Source organism: Balaenoptera ricei, chromosome 14 (assembly GCF_028023285.1).
Source record: "Balaenoptera ricei isolate mBalRic1 chromosome 14, mBalRic1.hap2, whole genome shotgun sequence".
Lineage (NCBI taxonomy): Eukaryota > Metazoa > Chordata > Mammalia > Artiodactyla > Balaenopteridae > Balaenoptera > Balaenoptera ricei.
In genome coordinates, this window is record NC_082652.1 from 9,404,057 (window position 1) to 9,422,835 (window position 18,779).

General features: G+C 50.1%; 1 protein-coding gene across 5 annotated transcripts in view; it reads left to right on the plus strand.

Annotated features, from left to right (window-relative positions):
* CUX2 (cut like homeobox 2) overlaps nucleotides 1-18,779 on the plus strand; it is a 265,277-nt gene that overhangs the window by 45,667 nt on the left and 200,831 nt on the right. The window contains exon 1 of one of the 5 annotated variants that reach the window (XM_059894665.1): nucleotides 13,832-13,866. The exons of the other annotated variants lie outside the window; for them this stretch is intronic. The gene's annotated coding sequence lies outside the window, so the exon portion shown is untranslated. Of the gene's footprint in view, nucleotides 1-13,831; nucleotides 13,867-18,779 lie in introns of those variants that run through there. 5 annotated transcript variants of the gene reach the window in all.

Here is an 18,779-nt window from a genome sequence, read left to right on the forward strand (position 1 = left end):
TCCCTGTTTCCAGGGGAGCAGGATGGGTGGACCCACAGATGCCCAGACCCTCCCATACCTTAGCAGTTTGGCAACCTGTGGGTATTTTGTGAGTGTGAGTTTTAGTTTCTTCAGTGTATCACTGGATAGAGCAAACTTAACTTTTTCTTCTTTTTTTTTTAAGGCCAATTAAAAAACATTTTTTTTTTTCCAGATCAGGCCACCGGCTATTACGGAAATAGTAAACAGGAGTCAGTGCCAGGGCATAAGTGGTCTGTTTTAATCAGAACATTAAAGTATTTTAACGCTTACACTTTATATTTTTGCGAACTTGATTATATAGCATTTTAAATACCTGTGAACGTTTTAAGGACTCTCGGCAATGAATTATTTGCAGTTTCACAGGAAACTTCTATTTTAAAAGCCAAACGGTATAAGAGTGGCTCCGAAGGCTTGGCAGCAGTGACTGCACTGTATAATGAGGAACCACGTGGTGGGTGGGTTGGCAGACGGCCTGCTGGGCCCGCCGTCACCCAGGCTCCCCGGTGACCCCGTTCTGGAGAGGCTCCTGCTGTGTGCCAGGGATTTAGGGAGGCCTCAGGGTCCAGCTAGGGTCCCCACGCCCCACCCGCCCCCAAGTCCTGAGGATTCTTCTTCTGGAATGCGGCTGACAGGTGTCTCTTGGTCTCTTCCACTCTCTGCCACTGAAGCATCTTCAGGGGGCTCCCAACTTCAGCTTTCACCTGCTCTGCGCTTCTCCCCACCCAGCATCCAAAGGGGACATCTTAAAACACAAATCAGTCTCATTGCCCAGTGGCTCAGAAGCTTCCCAGAGGAAAGTCAGTGTCCACATCAGAGTCACCAGACCATGGGCAGTCAGACCTAGCCCCATCTTTTCCTCATGCCACCACAGCGCAGACACACAGGCCTTCTCATCATCTTTCTATCTCTTAATGTTTACTGAGCATCTGCTATGTGCCAAGCATTGTTCTAGACACTAGTGATTCCCAGCCTTCATGGAGCTGCCCTGCTAGTCAGGGGAGACAGGTGATAGAGAAACAAATGAATACCAGGTGTGAGAGGAGGGGAAGAAAAGTAAAACAGGGCAGAGGATGGGGATGGTGGGGGGTGCTGTTTTTGAAGGGGGGAATTAAGACAGGTTTGTCTCAAGAGGTGACATTTAAAGGCCTGAATGAAATGAGGGAGCAAGCCAGTGGTGTGCTGGAGGTGGCTTGCACAGGCTCACGAGAGCCACTTGCACCCATCTCTTCCCAGCTCCTTGTTCAGTGATATCTGGTTGGTAGCTTGAAATCAGCCAGGGTGGGAGTGTTTACACCACAGAAATTGGCAAATGCCACAAATTTGAGCTTTCTTCCCAGAGATCTGGTTGTTACGCATTTACCAGCACACATCTGGAGCGGGTCGCGCAGAAAGCCGTGGGAGGGGGTTCTGGGCATTCCCTGAAGGGGAAATGTGTTTAGGAAGGCTTGAGGAACATCACGGAAGACAGTATGGATGGGACTGAGTGAGTGAGAAGGGGAGCATGAAAGGAGATAAAGCTAGAGACTTCCCTAAATGCTTCTAGTTTCCGAACTCCTCTAAGCTTGTTTGTGCCCCAGGACGTGTGCACATGCCGTTCCTTCTGCCCAGGATGCTCTTCCCCTGGCTGGTTCCTTCAGCTCCTGTCTCCCCACAGAGAGGCCTTCTCTGACCATTTTTGCTAAAACACGTTTTCCTCCTTTATTCTTCTGTCAGCACCCTTGGGTTGTCTTCCCAGCATTTATCTCAATTTGTAATTGTGTATTGGATTTTTTATTGTGTTGGGGTCTGTCTACCCCATTGAACTGTAAGGTCTGAGAAGTCTTCTTGCTCCCTGCCGTCTTCCCACCTTCCAGCACAAAACGGATGCTCAGTGCCTTTTTGTCAAATGAGTGAATGTGGATAGAAAGCCTTTCTGTGCCAGGCATTGGTTTGGGAGATGTCTTAACCGCATGAGATGAGAAATCGAGGAACAGAAGCAGCTGACAGAGAAGCCAGAGGTTCCTACCTTGTGCCCAGCCTTACTCCAGCAGCATAATTCCTGGGTTCCTTCTACTTAATCCAGAAGCAACACAGCGCCATGTTGGGGCCTCTCTGAGAATGGGCCCAGTTATCGTCCCTTAGCTGCCAATCCCCTGTTGGTGAGCAAGAACAAGCTTTTCACAGCTGCTGAAGACATTGGTGACACTGGAGGTTAAATATTCCTATTATATCTTTGCTGGCATTTTTATTGTCACAAGAGCAGTGGATGTCAGGAGTTCAGGACTTGAGATGAAGTTTATTTCATGATGGAGAAAATGCTGAACCCACTGGTGTTTGGAATCGAGTAGCCAAAGGTGCACTGAGGACAGAAACATTTTGATCACAGGGAAGAGGTTCAGCTGACCTGATTATTTCTTTTTATAATGTTGAGAGCTTAGAACATATTGATTGAGGTGATCAGCATTTAGGTCTTTCATAGTTAATGAGGAACTGTCCAATTTGTATTGGAAACTGTCACTGCCCGGGGCCTTTAATGAGGTGTGTGGTGCCCTGGAGAGGGAAACAGTTAACATCACAGAAGTGGGTGCGGAACCAAGAGAGGAAGAGCACTCCTTTTTTAGGTCATCAAATCACCTTCCTCTGTCCTTGAGGGTCCATATCCTGGCTCTGCCCTTCTCAGCTGTATTCCCTTTGGCAAGTTGCTTAGCCTCTTGTAACCTCAGTTTCCTCTTCTGTAAAATGGGCTAGTAGTGCTGTTATCTCCGGGAGTAGTTTATGGTTTATGAGGATTAAAAGTGATGATGCATGTGCAGTAAATTCTCAGAAAATGTTGCTCACTGTTATTCAGGCTGTCAGGTGATGGTGTTGGTGCTTCTTAAGGCCTATGAAATGGGAACATCATAGGCTCGTTCCAGTATGACAAGGAGCTTCCTAAAGAAAACACCCTGAATGAAGAGTTGCCACAGAGTGTTCTGGCCCCTTGATTTGTCGCTTCATCTTGAGGCAGTGCAGGTTTCACCAGAAGATAATGTTTTTTCCTTGAGAAAATGCACTCAAGTGCTTAGCACTTGACCTAGCTCATGGGAGCATCTGCTGATTTTATCATGAATCAGAGAACTGTATCCATTTCTGTGTGTATTGTTGTAGAGTGGACTTTGCTGTAAGCTGTCTGCACAATTATTCAGTTTTGTATTACCTGAGAGGGCAGGGGCCTTTGTCAGCCTCTTTTGCTGCTCTGTCCTCAGCACCGAGAACAGCTCCAGCACATAGTAGGTGCTCAGTAAATCTTGGTTGAATGAATGAAATTATATGAATGTAGGGGTTTAAGAATGAAAGACCATATCCCAGAGAAATGGAAACTGAAGTTCACACAAAAACTTGCATGTGAATGTTCACAGCAGCATTATTCATAAGAGCCCCAACGTAGAAGCAACCCGGATGTTCTTTAGCTGGTCAGTGGTTGAACAAACTATGGTGCATCCATACCATGGAACACTACTCAGCAGTAAAAAGGAATGAACTATCAATACACTAACAACTTGGATGAATCTTGAAGGAATTATGCTGAGTAAAAAAAGCCAGTCTCAAAAAAGATGACATACTAGATGATTCCATTTATATAGCATTCTTGAGAAGACAGAGATGGAGAACAGATTAGGAATGGGAACAGGAAGGGAAGTAGGTGTGGTTATAAAAGGGCAGTGTGAGGACCCTTATGGTGATGGAAATGTTCTGTATGTTGACTATGTCAGTGTCAGTATCTTGGTTGTGATTTTTTACTACAACTTTGTAAGTTATTACCAAGGGGAAAAGTAGCTGAAAAGTATGGGAGATCTCTCTGTATTCTTTGTTATAATTGCATTGAATCTACAATTATCTCACAATAAGAAGTTCAATGTAAAAAAATGAGGGACTGAAAGCACTTGATTAATTATGAGAGATACAGCGGGCTGAACCCCTACTCTGGTACAGTAACTCAAGTTTTCACAGCAGCTTCGTGAAGTAGATGGCTGTGATGTCACCATTTTACAGGGAAGGAAACGGGCTCAGAGAGGTTAAGGGACTCGTTTGAAGGCTCACAGCTGGCAGGTGGTGGAGGTGGGACACAAACCTGAGAGTGTCTGGCCCCAAACCCTGAGTTCTTTCCTCTAGACGTGCGCCTCTGAGTCTCTGCGGGTCGGATGCTGGGCAGAGCCAGGAAGCCCGCTTCCCTCGTGCACAGTCACATGATGTCTGACCGCTTAGTTGGGCCCTGGGGGTGACCTCTTAAGTGACTGACAGCTCTGTAGGGGAGAGGTGGCTAGGAGTAAACCTAGGCTTCCCACCTGGCTGCTCCTAAGTGACCTGCTGACCTCAGGAGTCATGACCCCCTCCCCACCCCACTCCTTTGCCTTATGCGAGGATGTTGCAGTATTGGTGTTATTATACCCGCTTTACAAGTGGGAAGACTGAGGCACAGGATGGAAAAGGAACTGGGGTTGTTCCAGGTGGAGGTGTAGTCCTTCCCACCTCTAGCATCCTGTGGTGGTGATTAGAGTTCCTTTGATTTGTCTTGCACAGCTGCTGTTTTCAAAGGCATCTTCTGCCCCGTGATGCGGTGGTCAAGGGCACAGATTCTGCAGCAAGGTCCGGCAACGCTGAAGTGGAGTCCTTGCCTTGCACATCACCAGACTGTGAGCTGGGGCAAGTGATTTCTCTTTTCCAAGCCTCACTTTCCTCATCTGAGGAATGAGGAGAATAATGAGGACTAAATAAGAAAACATAACACACTGTAGGAAACAAAAACCACTGGCAGTATCTGAGGTCTAATTGGGAACTCTGATCTATCTGCCCTGAGGTTCAGAGCTCTGAGCAGAGTATGCCGAAAGGAGCATAGCCCTCTTCCTGAATTATATGCCCTGACATGGCTCCTTGGGGCATGTGATCTCCTAGACCTGAGTCCTGCTTAGCTGTTGGTTTCCTGAGCAGGATGGCACATGCTATATTAGAGGACATCCAGGGGGCCCGGGAGGCTTTCTGCAGGAGGCAACACCTAAGCTGAGAGCTGAAAGATGACTGGGCTTTTGCCAGGTGAGTGGGAAGCAGAGGATGGAAGGACATTTCAGGGAGAGGGAACAACAGGTACAAAGTCTCAGAGGTTAGAGTGTGCAGGTGCTTTTGGGGAACTGTAACCAGGATGGTAATACTTTAACATTAAACAGGCATAAAGCAGAACCCAGTCACTCTGGCCCTCAGTATCTTTTTCTGTTAAGACAGCCCAGAGTAGGCTAGAGGGATCCCAGGGGGACTCATAGGTGGGTAAGGAATTTGGACTGCATCTTGAGGATGATGGGAAGCCATGGAGGGTTTTGAGCAGAGGAGTGGTGCAGATAGACTTATATTTGAGAAAAGTGGTTCTGGCAGCTGTGTGGAGTGGAGGGGGGCAGAGGCGAGCCTCCAAGTGGAGGGTACTGCAGCATCTTGGTGAGCGATCGATCACTGGGGACTGGAGCAGAGTTGTGGGAGCGGACTTGGATAGAAGTGGATAGATTCAGGACATTGGTGAATGTCTGATGGGGAAGTGACAGAGCTTGGCAAGGGGCCAGGTAAGGGGGCATTTTGGGTGAGCTGGATTTCTGACTTGGGTTCTGGGCTGGGCCACTTGGGGGAGGCCCCTTTACCTCTCTGTTTTATGGTCTCCTCTGTAACATAGGGGTGATTTCCCCCTTCCCCATCTCTTGGCATCCTTGGCTTCAGTGACGGTCAAATGAAAAGCTCCCTGAGCCAGCACCTTACAGGGAACAGCAAAATCCCCGAGCCCCCACCCCCACCCAGAGCTCGTGAGTATTCCCAGGGGGACAAGGCCCCTGGTGTTCAAGATAGAACTCTCTTATTTAGTCTAGTGGTGTTTCAGAGGTGTCACAGTCTAATCTGCTTAACACAGATACAGACTACTGGTTTTCCTTCCTTTTCCTTGTAAAGACTAGTTTGGGGCTCTCTTCCCTTCTCTCGCTTATCTCAGGGGAGGTGCTGAGAAACAGTGCCATCACCAAACTGAAGGTTCCAAAACAAGCATCAGCATTTATGGAGCTCCTACTGTGTGCCAAGGCCTCTCTGTATGTTACCGCCTTCTTTGTCTTCTGGGTTAGGGGCACGGGTGATGGAGTCCAACAAACTGGGGTCTATGTCCGGCTGTGCCATGTCCTAGCTAACTGGAGCCACTTGCAGCCTCAATTTGCACGCCAGTGTAAGGGGTCACTCTTTTAGACTCACCTCGGAAGGTTGCCAAAAGAGTCAGTGAGTCCACTCCAGCCAGGGGCAGGGCGACTGGGTACAGTGCTGGAACAGAGAATGGCCTCGGTAAGAGACAGCTGGCAGTAAATAATTCTGGGAGGTTGGCCTCCTTGTTACTGTTCAGGGAGAGAAGTGATATTTACAGCACGAAAGCTGCCAAGGTAAATTTCCTGACTCAGCCATTCCCTTTCCACGAAGGTCTGGAGGAGACACAGCTGGGGTCATTGCTGGCCAAGGTCAAGTGTAACCGGATGGCCTGTACTCCCTGTGCAGCCCCTATAGTACAGGGAGAAACTCCATGGGGCCATTGAGGGGTACAGGATTGGGCCACCTCATCTTGGTAGCCCAACTGACAGGGCCCATTTTGATTTTTTACCCCAGCCAGCCTGGAACTTTCCCAAAGCCCAGACAATTGTCACCCATGGTTTTATGCACTTTTCATAGAATAGCATTATATTAGTTTCCTAGGGCTGCCATGACAAATTACCACCAGCTGGGTGGCTTAAAAACAACAGAAATTTGTTGTCTCACGGTTCTGGAGGCCAGAAGTTCGAAATCAAGGTGTCAGCAGGGCCGCGCTCCCTCTGAAGGCTCTAAGGGAGGATCCTTCCTTATCCCTTTCAGCTTTTGGTGGTGGCCGTCAGTCCTTGGTGTTCCTTGGCTTGCAGCTGTGTCACTCCGATCTCAGCCTCCATTGTCACATGGCTGTCCTTTCTCTGGGTGTCCTCTCCTCTTCTTATAAGGACAATAGTCATTGGATTTGGGGTTCACCCTAGTCCAGTACGACCTCATCTTTCTAATTACATCTGCAAAGACCCTTTTTCCCAATCAGGTCATAATCGGAGGTTCTGGCCGTAGTCGGGACATGAATTTGTGTGTGGGCGTGGGGAACACTCTTCAGCTCAGTACAGACGTTTTCAGAAAATGCTGCAAGCACGTGTCCTTCTCACTCTGAGCTTTGTTAGGAGTTCTTTGGGGAAGTGGGCAGGGGGTGTGGGGATGACTCCCTCAACCGTGGGCAGGAAAAAGGGCTCCAAGTGTTAGTCTTAAATGCTGCCGGGTCTTAAATACTGCCGGAAAAAACTGAGACTTGGGGCCTTTACTGCTTTTGAGAGGAGGAGCAGAGGCTTCTGAGCGGGGCTGAGCTAAGGTCTGCGGTTGTTCAAGTTTCCTTGGTTTCTGACAACTTGCTTTTCCCTGAGCCTCAGTTTTCCTCTCTGTAAATTGGGGATAATAACAGCACCTTCCCTTCGAGGTGGTTGTGAAGACATCACATAAGGATTTTAATTCTAGAGACTCGTGAGTCCAGGGTCTCATTGTTTGGACAGAGAATCTGGGACTGAGAGGACAACCATGACTTGAAGTTACAAGCTTAGAATCAGGGCTGGATGTGGTGCTCCAAGAACAGTGCTCTCTCCTCTCAAATCCAGCCTGGGTTCCTGCCAGCGATTGGATAGAAGGGTCTGAGCCCTTTATCGTAAAACTAATGAATATGTATTTAGAAGCTAATCTTCACAGTGATCCTGTGCACTGGAGACTGCTGCCGTCCCCATTTTACAGATAAGGAAACTGAGGCTCCAGGAGGTTTAAGTTACCTGCCCAAGACCACGCAGCTGTAGGTGGTGGAGCTGAGATTTGAATGAAGGTATGTCCAAGTCCACTTCTGTGGTTCCGTCTCCCTTCCTGAGGCTCCTCCATGCCTTAGTTTCCCCATCTGTAAAACGGCATCTCCTCCGGGTTCCTGACTCCAGCAGAATTGTGCTGAGTACGAGGCCCAGAGCATTACATAACCCTGGTTTGCTCAGGAGGGTGTCTCAGCTTCCCTATCTCCTGTCCCACACACCACAGCCACTTGAGATTTTCACACAGACGGGAACTGTGTGTGGGGTGGTGAGCAAGTGAGAGAGAGAGAGAGAGAGTGTGTGTGTGTGTGTTTGCAACAAATATTTTATAATAGACAAGCCTTGTCTGCCACTTCTAAAAGTAGTGGGGGGAAAAAAACCCACTTTGACAAAGTAAAAATAACCCAAAGCCTGAGTCACTGAAGTCACTGAACTCAGCCAGAAGTGGCTGCTCTGAGCTGTGGCTACTTCTGCTTGCCCAGAGGCAGTGGGTCAAGGGCCAGAAGTTTGGGGGATGGACACCTGGGCTTTTAGGGAGAAAGTGCCAATGGTTAGTTTGTGGGTGTAATGACTGTGCATCTATGTTTTTTTTTTTTCCTGCAGGAGGAAATGTCTCCTTAAAATGCTCCTTATTCTCTCTCTTAAAAGTGACTTGACAGTTGATAATTTTGCCCTAGTGACGGACACCTTAGAACTTCTATTTCTTGGAGGCCAAACGTTGATGTTGTGTGAAATGGGAGCTTGGCGGAGCCTTTGTGCGGATCTCGAGTTTCCTGAAAAATTTATTTACTGTGACTGTGATCTGCAGGAGCGAATTGATGTTTATCTGTAGTCACTCACGCCAGCAAGGAGGGGGAAAATGCATAACTGCGCTTTCCTCGGAAGACTTGCAAGGCTGTTTAAATAAGTATCTAATAGCAAACTTTCAATAGCAGACAGGCAGCTTGATGGACATGGTACAGTGTATTATTAATCATAAGCAGGCTTAATCTTTCCCCCATGCTTTAGGGGAAACTTTATAACCTTCTGGCCAAGGAATTCATGAGAACCAGGTATTTGAAGCTGAGCAAAATTATCCTGGCCGTTCCAGTGGCAGAATCGATAATTCCAAGAGACACATGAAAGAGGCGAAGCAGAGGCTCTGTCTGGGTCCCATGTGAGCTGCCCCAGCCTCCTCCTTGTGGCTGGGAGGTCAGGAGAAGTTTAGGGGGGCCTGAGCTGTCAGGAGGAGGTGAGGGTCATGCTAGGAACCTGGCTTTTCCACCAGGAAAGTAACTTTTGCTGTTGCCTCCTGCTTGGAGGGTCTGTGGGGACAGGGAACAGGGATATGTGTCTTCCTGCTGGGCCCTGGTTACAGCGCCTGACCCTTTGGTGGCACCCACCATTTTAAGCAATAGAAAGGATTTATGTGATTGTCCAGCAAATGTCTGTCTTGCCCCTCAGAACCAGAAGTTTTGTGCAGCCTGGAAAGCATCATGTTTAACCAGGAGGGCTCTCTTGATCTCTGGGAGAAGGTAGACTCTCATTGTTATAGTCTCCCCTCAGTTCCCTACCTGACGCTTGCCGCCCTTGGGAGTGAGGGAACCTTCAGTGTCTGTCTTTCCCCTGTTAGCTGGTCACCTGCAAGGGTGCGGGGACTCATCATGTTCCCTGTAGTCTCCCCAGCCACTCTCTGGAGTTTCTTAAAGGCTCAGCAACTGTTTGTTGAATGACTGGCATGGATTTTGCTGGGAAGGAAACAGCTGTGGCTAAGAGCACGAAGGTCAGGTAACCTTGGGATTAAATTCTGGTCTGTTAACTGCTGTCTGTCTTCAAGCAAGTGGCTTGCCTTCTCTGGGTCTTTGTTTCCTAGTCTGTAAAATAGGATAATGGAGGAAGTGCCTTCACCATTTTAAATGTTTCCTCATTCGTAAAATAAGTGGAATGCTACCTTCCTGAAGGGCTGTACTGAAGAGTAAATGAGAGAATGCTGGTGGAGGACCCAGCATGAGGTCCAGCATAAAGCTGGTGTTCAGTAAGTTAGAGCTGTTACTATTATTAATGTTTTATTGATATTACTATTATTATTATTGCTCTCCATGACCCCAGGGAACTCACAACCTCTGTTTTGTCTGCTTTGAACACTGTTGCCCCCTTTCAAGATCTTGAAGCCGTAATAGGGGACACACTACTCCAGACCTGTGCAGAGTCAGGAAATGCTGGTCTAAAGTGCTTGACACTGAAACTGGGCTGGAGGGAACCCCCCCACAAATCGTGGCGGCTCTGGTGGGTCTGTTCTGTTCTGGAGCCGTGAGCTGCCCCCAGGGTGCCAGACCTGAGCTCCCACCCCACCCTTTCCTCCAGCAAGGGTGCAGGGGCCGGGAAGTTTCACAACCCCCAAAGCCAAATAGAGCTAGCAGTGAATCAGGGGCAGGAGACAGTTTGAGGGGCTCGGCCACAGCTGATAGGAGTGTCTCATGGATGAGTGACAGCCCCTGAATTATCCGTGCCACTGAGCCTCGCCTCACAGCGCGGAGAACCAAGAGCTGCCTGACACTCAGAGCATTGTCGTCACCAGAGCCAGAGCCTGGTTTACATTCCCGCAGCTGCCCAGAAGGTCCAAAGTGGAACCTCTCTGGGTATGGGGAGGGGGGACCATGGGCTCAAGTTCCCCAGCTGCCTGGGCCAAGGCTCTTTGTCCTCCCTGGGCTGCTCTCTTCCCCTCTGGCCTTTCTTCCTGCTCTTCAGAAGCCAGTTGGGTTTGCCCAAAATATCCCCATAATGACCCTTATGCATGGAGCAGAGTGCGAGGCCAGACCCCATGTTGGGTGCTCCCTGTGTGGGATCTCAGAAGCTTTTATTACTTACATTTTTGAGATGAGGAAACTGAGGCTCAGAGAGATAAAGTCACTTGCCTGAGGCCACACAGCTTTCCTCTCACCTGTCACTCTTCCCAGTTTAGTTGTGTCTCCAGCCTTCTCTTTCCCTCCAGAAAGCAGGGGCAGCTCAGCCATTGGGCAGGTGTGTGAGTGGAGCTGGAATTGTCCAGGAGACCCAGCCAGACGAGGGTAGATGTTGGCCTCAAGATAAAGTGTTAAGTCCTAAAAGTAGGGTCTTGCCAACCCATCTGGCAGAGCCCAGCACCCCTAGGGACCCTGTGCTGGGGGTCTTTCCTGTCCCTTCCTCAGGGTCCCACCTGTCTTTAAAAGCACACATAGCCTACCTCATGCTAACCCTGTCCCGGCTGCTGACAGGAGCCCAAGGAAGGTGATGTGGGAGCCTCAGACCTGTGTGAGTCCCCTGAGACCCACAAGGTAGCCTTGGAATGAAGACCCACATTGTTCTGGACGGGTCATGTACTCAGATACTCAGGTGCCTCTCTTGGGGTGGTGAGCCCTGTCATCTCCCCCACTTCCTGTGTCATTTCTGGTAGGAGGGCCTTCCTTCCACTGCTCACATGCTAATCCTCAAGCGTTCCACCTTCAGACTGGAGCGTGGGGAGTTGCAGAGGAAGCTGAGGCATCTGGATCTTTCCTTTTGGCTTGATTTATTAGAAACAAACAAATACGGGAGCTTAGAGCAAGGCACCAGGCCACAGAGGGAGCTTGAAAAGTATATTCATCACAGCAGTAATCACTAATACATATTAATGTGTCTACTCTGGGCCAGATCTGGGTAGCCTCTAGATAAATAAAATGGGACTCCTGCTCTCAAGAGGGTCACCAGGGAGAGAAGACCACCCATGACAGCACAAGATGGAGGTTTCTTCGGCACTGGGTACTTGGCTGTGCAGGGGCTTAGAGTCAGGAGCTGGGAAGGAGCCTCAAAGAAACTCTTTGCCTCAAGTCTGGAAAGATGTGTTTCCCAGGCAGGGAATTAGGGTTGCCATTCTTTTACACCAGGGAACAGCATCAGATACAGGGAACAGCATGGGCACTGGCACAGAGGATGAGAACTGGGGACACTGGGAACTGGTGACTCATTCAGTTGGAGATCAAGGTCAGCTTGGAGCTGGTGGTGGATGTCACATCAGGCAGGACCTCCTGGGCCACCACGTAGAGATTGGACTTTTCCTGGAGGCTCAGGGTGAGGATTTAGGGGTTTAATTCTAAGAGCTGCAGGAAGCCATGGAGAGGTTTGAGCCTGGAGTGGCAGTGACGGAAGCCAGTTACCTTTTGCAAGGAGCCCTCAGGCCACCCTGGAGAGGAGGGATTGTGAGGGGGTAAGAGCAGAGTCATGGAGACCGGGAGGAGCTACTGCAGTCATCCAGACCTGTGTCGGGGGGAGGGGGGCCTGAGCCAGGCCGTGGCATTGGGACTACCCAGTAGAGGAGGCCCCAGAGGGAGGGGCCTGAGGCTGCTGTGAGCCATCTGCTGACATTTCTCTTTTTCATCCCACATTTTTATGCTCGGGGCCTGTGGACCCTTGATTGCTAACATAGTAATGTGGAAACATTTGGGAATGGCTGGAGGGGGCTGTACCCCCAGCCCCAGGGCAGAGCAGATAAGAGCTGCGAGCGAGCCAGAGCCAATGTCACATCCTCTCTCTAACAAGGACTTACTTAGGTCTCCCTTTCCTGGTTTCTGTCTTTGGATGTAGAGGAGGAAGACTGTGAGCCATGGTGCTTCAGCCAGCACGAGCGCTTTGTTCATTTACTCACTCAGCAGCCACCTATTGGGCTAATGCTGTGCCCGGTGTAGGGAGACCTGGAGGGACACGGCAGACTGCCCCCTGCGCTTGGGGAGTCCCTAGTCCCCATAGCTACTGGAGACAGACCCAGGGACAGGTGGGTGGAACCAGCTTGGGAAGAGCTGTCCCTTAAGCGGGGAGCCCAGGAGCCCGTGGGAGCTGAGGAGAGGTGCTCAACACAGTCTGGGAGGCCTAGGAAACTTCTGGAAGGAGGCCACCTACATTATAGCTCAGTGAAGGCAGGAACTGGGTTGCCCCCTTCAACATGGGACAACATGGGATCCCTGGGCCCCCAACAATATAGTATGGAGTGACTTGGAAGCTGAGACCTGAAGGATCACCAGGTGTAGCTATGGCAAAGAGACAGGAAAGTGTTCTAGGAGGGAACAGCTTGGGCAAAGGCTCAGAGGTGGCTTTGCAGAAATCACCTGTTCAGAGTACCTGGGGCCTTGAGTGTGAGCAGGATGGGGCAAGAGCTGAAGGTGGAGGCTGTATTTTGGGTCTAGGCCCCTGAGCTCATAAAAATAGCTCACTGTCTTTCACAAACTAGCCTGTGGTTTCCCTTCTCCCTTAGGTCCTTGCCAAGCCTGGAAATCCAGATTGAGTCACTGCTGGGAGGTGCGAGGTGAGGCTCGAGTTTGCAGGCAGGGCGAGTTGTGGGCTGGGAGGTGGAGGACGGTGCCCCAGTTTACACCGAGCCCCCCATTTGTCAGGGCGCATACCCATCATTTGAAAGCTGCCTTCCTAGTGTGTGGTGCTCATGTTGCATGGCACGACCGGATCCGCAGGGATCCCGGCTGGAGCGAGACAGAGTTCTCCAGAGGAAGTTTGGGGGTATATCTCTTTGCTTTATTGGGTGTAGCATCAGTGGGATTCTGCACGGATGATGTAAAATAAAAGCCAGGTGACCAGCAGGCGCCTGGGTCAGCACCCCTCGTGCCGGGTGACCTGTAGGCTTAGGGCGTAAGGCCTGGGACCCTGTGTCTGTCCCGTTGCTGCCCAGTGCGACCGGCGGGTGGCCCAGCAGGCGAGGTACCGTCTGGCTGGATGGAGAGCCAAAGAGGTAATGCTAATGTCTTTTAAAATTAGAATGAAAATGTTTATTGCAGAGAGCAGAACCTGCGTCAGCACGGAGTCCTGTGGGAAGGGGACTGCTTTATCGCAGCCTTTCGGCTTTATTTTTGCACATTCGCTCTTTACTTGCCGGTGGTGCTGTGTGACAGGCCCTTGGAGTGGGCTCAGGCTGCCGGGCTGGGGCTGGAAAGACGGCGCTGCCGCCTGTGTCTGGACGCCCCTGCCCAGGGTAAGTGCCAGGACCTGCCATCGGTGGGGAGGACCTGTGGGTGTGAGAGCAGGAGGCTGTGACTGTGTATGTGTCCCTGTGCCCTTATATGCGTCCAGCCAGGTGTGTGTGGCGGGTGTGGGTCTCCGTGTGTCTTTTTCTGCGTGCATTACGGCTTTGCGGGGGCTGTCCACGTGCGAGACTGGGTGTGACTCTTTGTCTGTGTGTGTGTCTTTCTGTGTTGTCCTTGTGCCTTTGGGAGGTGGTCGTGGGTGTGGCGGGGTCTGGGTCTGGGCATGTTTCTCTGTGGCCCTGCGTGTCTTTTTCTATCTGTGCGCGGATGTGTGTGAGCATCTTGGGGGGGCACATGGGTGCGTGACTGTGGGTCTGTGTGGGTCTGTGTGCATCCATACAGCCGTATGTGTGCATGTGTGAGTATGACCATGTGTGTAATAGGAGTGTGTGAGTGTGTGAGCATGCATTTGAGCACATGCACATGTGTAGGGGAGAGTGTCTCGTGGGCGAGTATGTTGTGTGAGAGCGTGTTGTGTGCATGTGTGTGTTGCACGTGAAGGCATGTTGCATGTGAGCACCCATTGCATGTGAGAGCGTAAGCCATGCTGTGTGTGCGTGCACACATGTGAGAGAATGTAACATGTCGAGGGTGCGTGTGTGGCGCTCTCCCATCCTCTCCCGTTTGGAGTCCCTGGCAGAGCTGTCTTTGGGTAACTCAGCCTGTCACACACCTTCCTGGGTTCGAGAATACAGTGGGCCAGCACTGTTGACAGGCTGCCAGACTCCCACCTGGCCCCGACTCCAGTCAGAGACTCAGGAAACCTCCAGGTGCCTCTGAGGATGGCGCCGTTTTGAACCCACTCTGCTCCCGTTGTGGTTTTGTTGAGCTTTACCCCTGCAGCTTGGGCCATGTGAGCAATGGATGCTTTGTTTCTGGGTGCTGCTTTCTAAATATAAAGTTATTTTATGAAACAGAATGTGCTTTTTCAAGGCGTGCCTACGCCTGGCAATGAGAGCCCCTGGTTGACAGTTGTTGGTCTGGCCTGGGGGGAGGCTGGCGCCCTGGGCTTGGTTGCCCCGAGCTGGGTAGTGGGGGCTCCGGCCCTAGCCCTGGAGGTGATCAGAGCTTCCGCAGGGGCCACAGCAGCCCTGACCCCTGCCACCCACAGGGCTCGACCTGCTATAATCGCTTCTCTAGGGCAGAAAACCCACCGCCTGAGGGAACCTGGTGGCCAGAGAGCTTCTCCATGGGGCCGGAGGAACCACTTTTTAATCCCTGTCTCCCTCCAGCTCACCTCCTTGTCACTGGGATTTGTCTTTTGTGGTATCACCCTATGCAGGACAGGGTGGCTGGTATGAGAGAGCTGGATTTTACAGAGTAGAAACCAGGTGCTGTGCAAAATTCAGTATGATCAGGAAGTAGTGCGAAATGTAATTCGGGAGCCTGGCTTCAAATGCTGTGTGGCCTTGAGTGTGTTGGTCAGCTTCTCTGAGCCTCAGTCTTATCATCTGTAAAATGGGAATTGTGTCCGACAGCCTCAGGGCTGTCTCTCAGTTGTTACCTTGGGGACTTTCTTTTTTTTTTTTTTAATTATTTATTTATTTATTTGTTTATTTATGGCTGTGTTGGGTCTTCGTTTCTGTGCGAGGGCTTTCTCTAGTTGTGGCAAGCGGGGACCACTCTTCATCGCGGTGCGCGGGCCTCTTACTATCGCGGCCTCTCTTGTTGCGGAGCACAGGCTCCAGATGCGCAGGCTCAGTAATTGTGGCTCACGGGCCTAGTTGCTCCGCGGCACGTGGGATCCTCCCAGACCAGGGCCCGAACCCGTGTTCCCTGCACTGGCAGGCAGATTCTCAACCACTGCGCCACCAGGGAAGCCCCTTGGGGCCTTTCTTGAACACAGCAGTTTTACATGGGCTGACAGCCGGGTTCATTGTGTCCTACTTGCATTGTGATCATGGGCAAGTCATTCTGTCTGTGCCTCAGTTTTCTTACTTGTAAAATTGGACTAACAATAGTACCTACTGCATGAGATGTTGTGAGGGTTAAATTTCTTACTTTACATAAAAGGTTAGATTAAGCGCTGTAGAGCATGAGCTATCATTGTTATTTCTGGAATGCCTGAACCCAGATTAAAATATCCCGTCAGCACACAATATCATCTTCTTTTTTTTAAACACAACTTGTAACCCACTCTTTCTGCAGCTTTGCCCACTCTATGCCAACAGGCAGCTGCTGTGTGCCAGGCATCTGGCTGGGAGTGCCCAGGGCTTCATGGCATGGGTTATGGGGTGGGTGTTCTGCATGGGTGGGCTGGGTCAAATGCTGTGCTGTCTCTCCTCCAGCGACTTGGCAAGGCGTGTACAGACTCGGTTAAGTCACTCTGGGCAGCAGCCAGGGGTGAGAGCCAACCGGCAAGAGAGCCACCTGGCAGTTCTCCCTGCCGGGGTGGATCCAGCAAGCTTGGGCTTGTGGCTGTGGGCATCCTAAACTGTTTTGTGCACTTGTCAAAAGGCAACTGACATCTGAGCATTGGCGGCAGACAGCAGAGGGGAGAGCCGAGTACAGAGGGCTGTTTTCCCCCGGCCCGGCACCGCATGGTGCCCTGAGCCCACCAGCCTTAAACCATGTCAGGGGCACACTGATGATGAAATACTCCATTTGGCTGGGCAAAGCCCTTCACGTGAGTAAGACTGTGTCCTAAAACACTTTATGGGCATTATCTCATCTAGTGTACGTACAAACCTTTTGAAGTAAGTCCTACTCATTTCTACTTTACAAAGGAAATAGCTGAGGCCTGGAGATGTTTTGGAATCTTCCAGATCTGGGTAGAAATTCTGGTTCCTTCAGTTGCTCCGTGACTTCAGGCCAGTTACTTAACCTCTCTGAGCCTCCAATTCCCCACTTCTTAGGGTTGTAGCAAGGGTTCAAAGGAATATGTAGGTAAAATGTAGTTAAATGTAGTTTAAATGTAGTTAAAACATTTAGCCTGGCATCTGGCATGGTAAACAGTTTTTTAAGAAGGTTGTTGTTATTACTGTGATTCTTATTTCATCTTTTTGCAAGGGAACATTCCTTGCCAGTTTAACAGAGATATCAAGAAGGTTCAAATTCGATGTCTTGAGGTCTGCAAAGAGGGGGTATTTTTAGGAGGAGGAAAACATTTTATTATTATTGACAACAGATAAGTTTGTAAGTTTCCCGTCTAGTGGGGGACACTACTCTTATCTTCAGGGTCTTTTCTGCTTGTTTGGGCGGAGCCTCTTTGTTTCATGGAAGAGAAACTCCCCAGGGTTTTTGCCCCCATGCTCATTTCTATAACCAGACTCATTCAGACGCTTTGAGCAAAAGGTGTCTGGTGTGTAGTAATTGCTCAACAAATGCTCTTTGGATGGGTGGATGGATCATGCTGCCGAGTTTACTGCAGCTAAGGGAGTGATTGGATTCAGGCTCAACGTGGCAGCTTCCCACAGAAGAGGGGGCCTGATCTCGGCACCTCCCCTTCAGGGATGCACACTTTGCAGAGCTGTGGGTGCATGGAACATTTCCTGGAGTTAATCGCTTAACTGTGATTGTGATGGTCAGAGGTAGGGTGATGGCAGAAAACTGAGACACTACCCCACACCTCAAAGACCAGGGAATGGGTTCGAGGCAGTGAATATGACCTTGACGGACAGGTAAGCATTGACTGTGGGGGGAATGTCATTCATTCAATGAATATTTTCTGTGCTCAGTGCTGGGATGCAGGGAGACGCCTTGTGGGCTCAAGTGAAAGAGAAGAACTGATGATGTGTGACTCTCAAATAGACTTTTCAGGGACTATGTCACAGTGAGGTAGATTTCGGGGCCAGTCTCTACTGTAATGGGCAGGACTCTTGTGTTTGTATGAGAGAAACTCACCTGGTGCCAGCTTAAATCAAAAAGGATTTTTATTGGGTCACATGACCTGAAAGTTCCAGATCATCTGGCTTCAGGCATGGCTGTATCCTGCAGCTCAAATGTTATCTCATCCTACTCATCTCCTAGCTCAGCTTTCTTCTGTGTGGGTGGCCTTTGTTCTCAGCCAGGGTTCTCCCCTGAAAGCTCTCTTTCACCAGCATGGCAACTCTCAGGGAAAGAAAGCCCCTTTTTCCTAGTAGCTCTAGCAAAAGTCCCAGGATTCACTCTACTTGGGCCAACTTGGATCCTTGCACTTGCCCAAGCTGTTCTGACCACCTGGAGTGCTCTCCTCTCTTCTGCGTATCCCAAACCTACCTGCCTTTCAAGTCCTGCTTGAGCTCCATAGCTTCTATCTATAGCCTTCTTCTCTTTTTGCCCTTATCGTTTTTTGCATTTTTCTCTCTCTCGGAGCACCAATCATCTTTTTTCCTGCTTTGTATCTAATTCAGCTGCGTCCTGGCTGCATTGTGTTCACATCAAGTAGGCCAGAATCCCTGACAGGCCAGTTTCATTTCTTACCTTTCTCTCTCCTGCCCTGTACATAATATAAAAAACTTGAGAGGTGCCTCATAAGTGCTTGTTAGTGGATTTGGGGCATTAAGGATTTAATTTAGAAGCCAAATCCCAGGATGGCTCATGGGAGGTCATGGGTCAGCAGGGTCCAAAGGGAATCCCAGGACTCATCTTGCTGAACTGTTCATTTGTAATTGGGTCCCAAAGACTTGGACCTCTCAGGAGGCCAGTGAGGAGATGGAAAAGGGGGAAGGGGCTCAGTTCAGAAGCTGGGCTTTCCCAGGTTCAAATCCCAGTTCTGTGCCCTTCTGGCTGTGTGACATGGGGCAAGTTGCTTCACCTCTCTGTGCTACTTGTTCCTTGTCTGTAAAATGAGATCATTCACACAGTGGGTTTAAGGAAAGGGCCTGGGACACAGCAAGCGCTCATTGACTGTTCACCGTTATCATTACTACCGTGCTGTGTT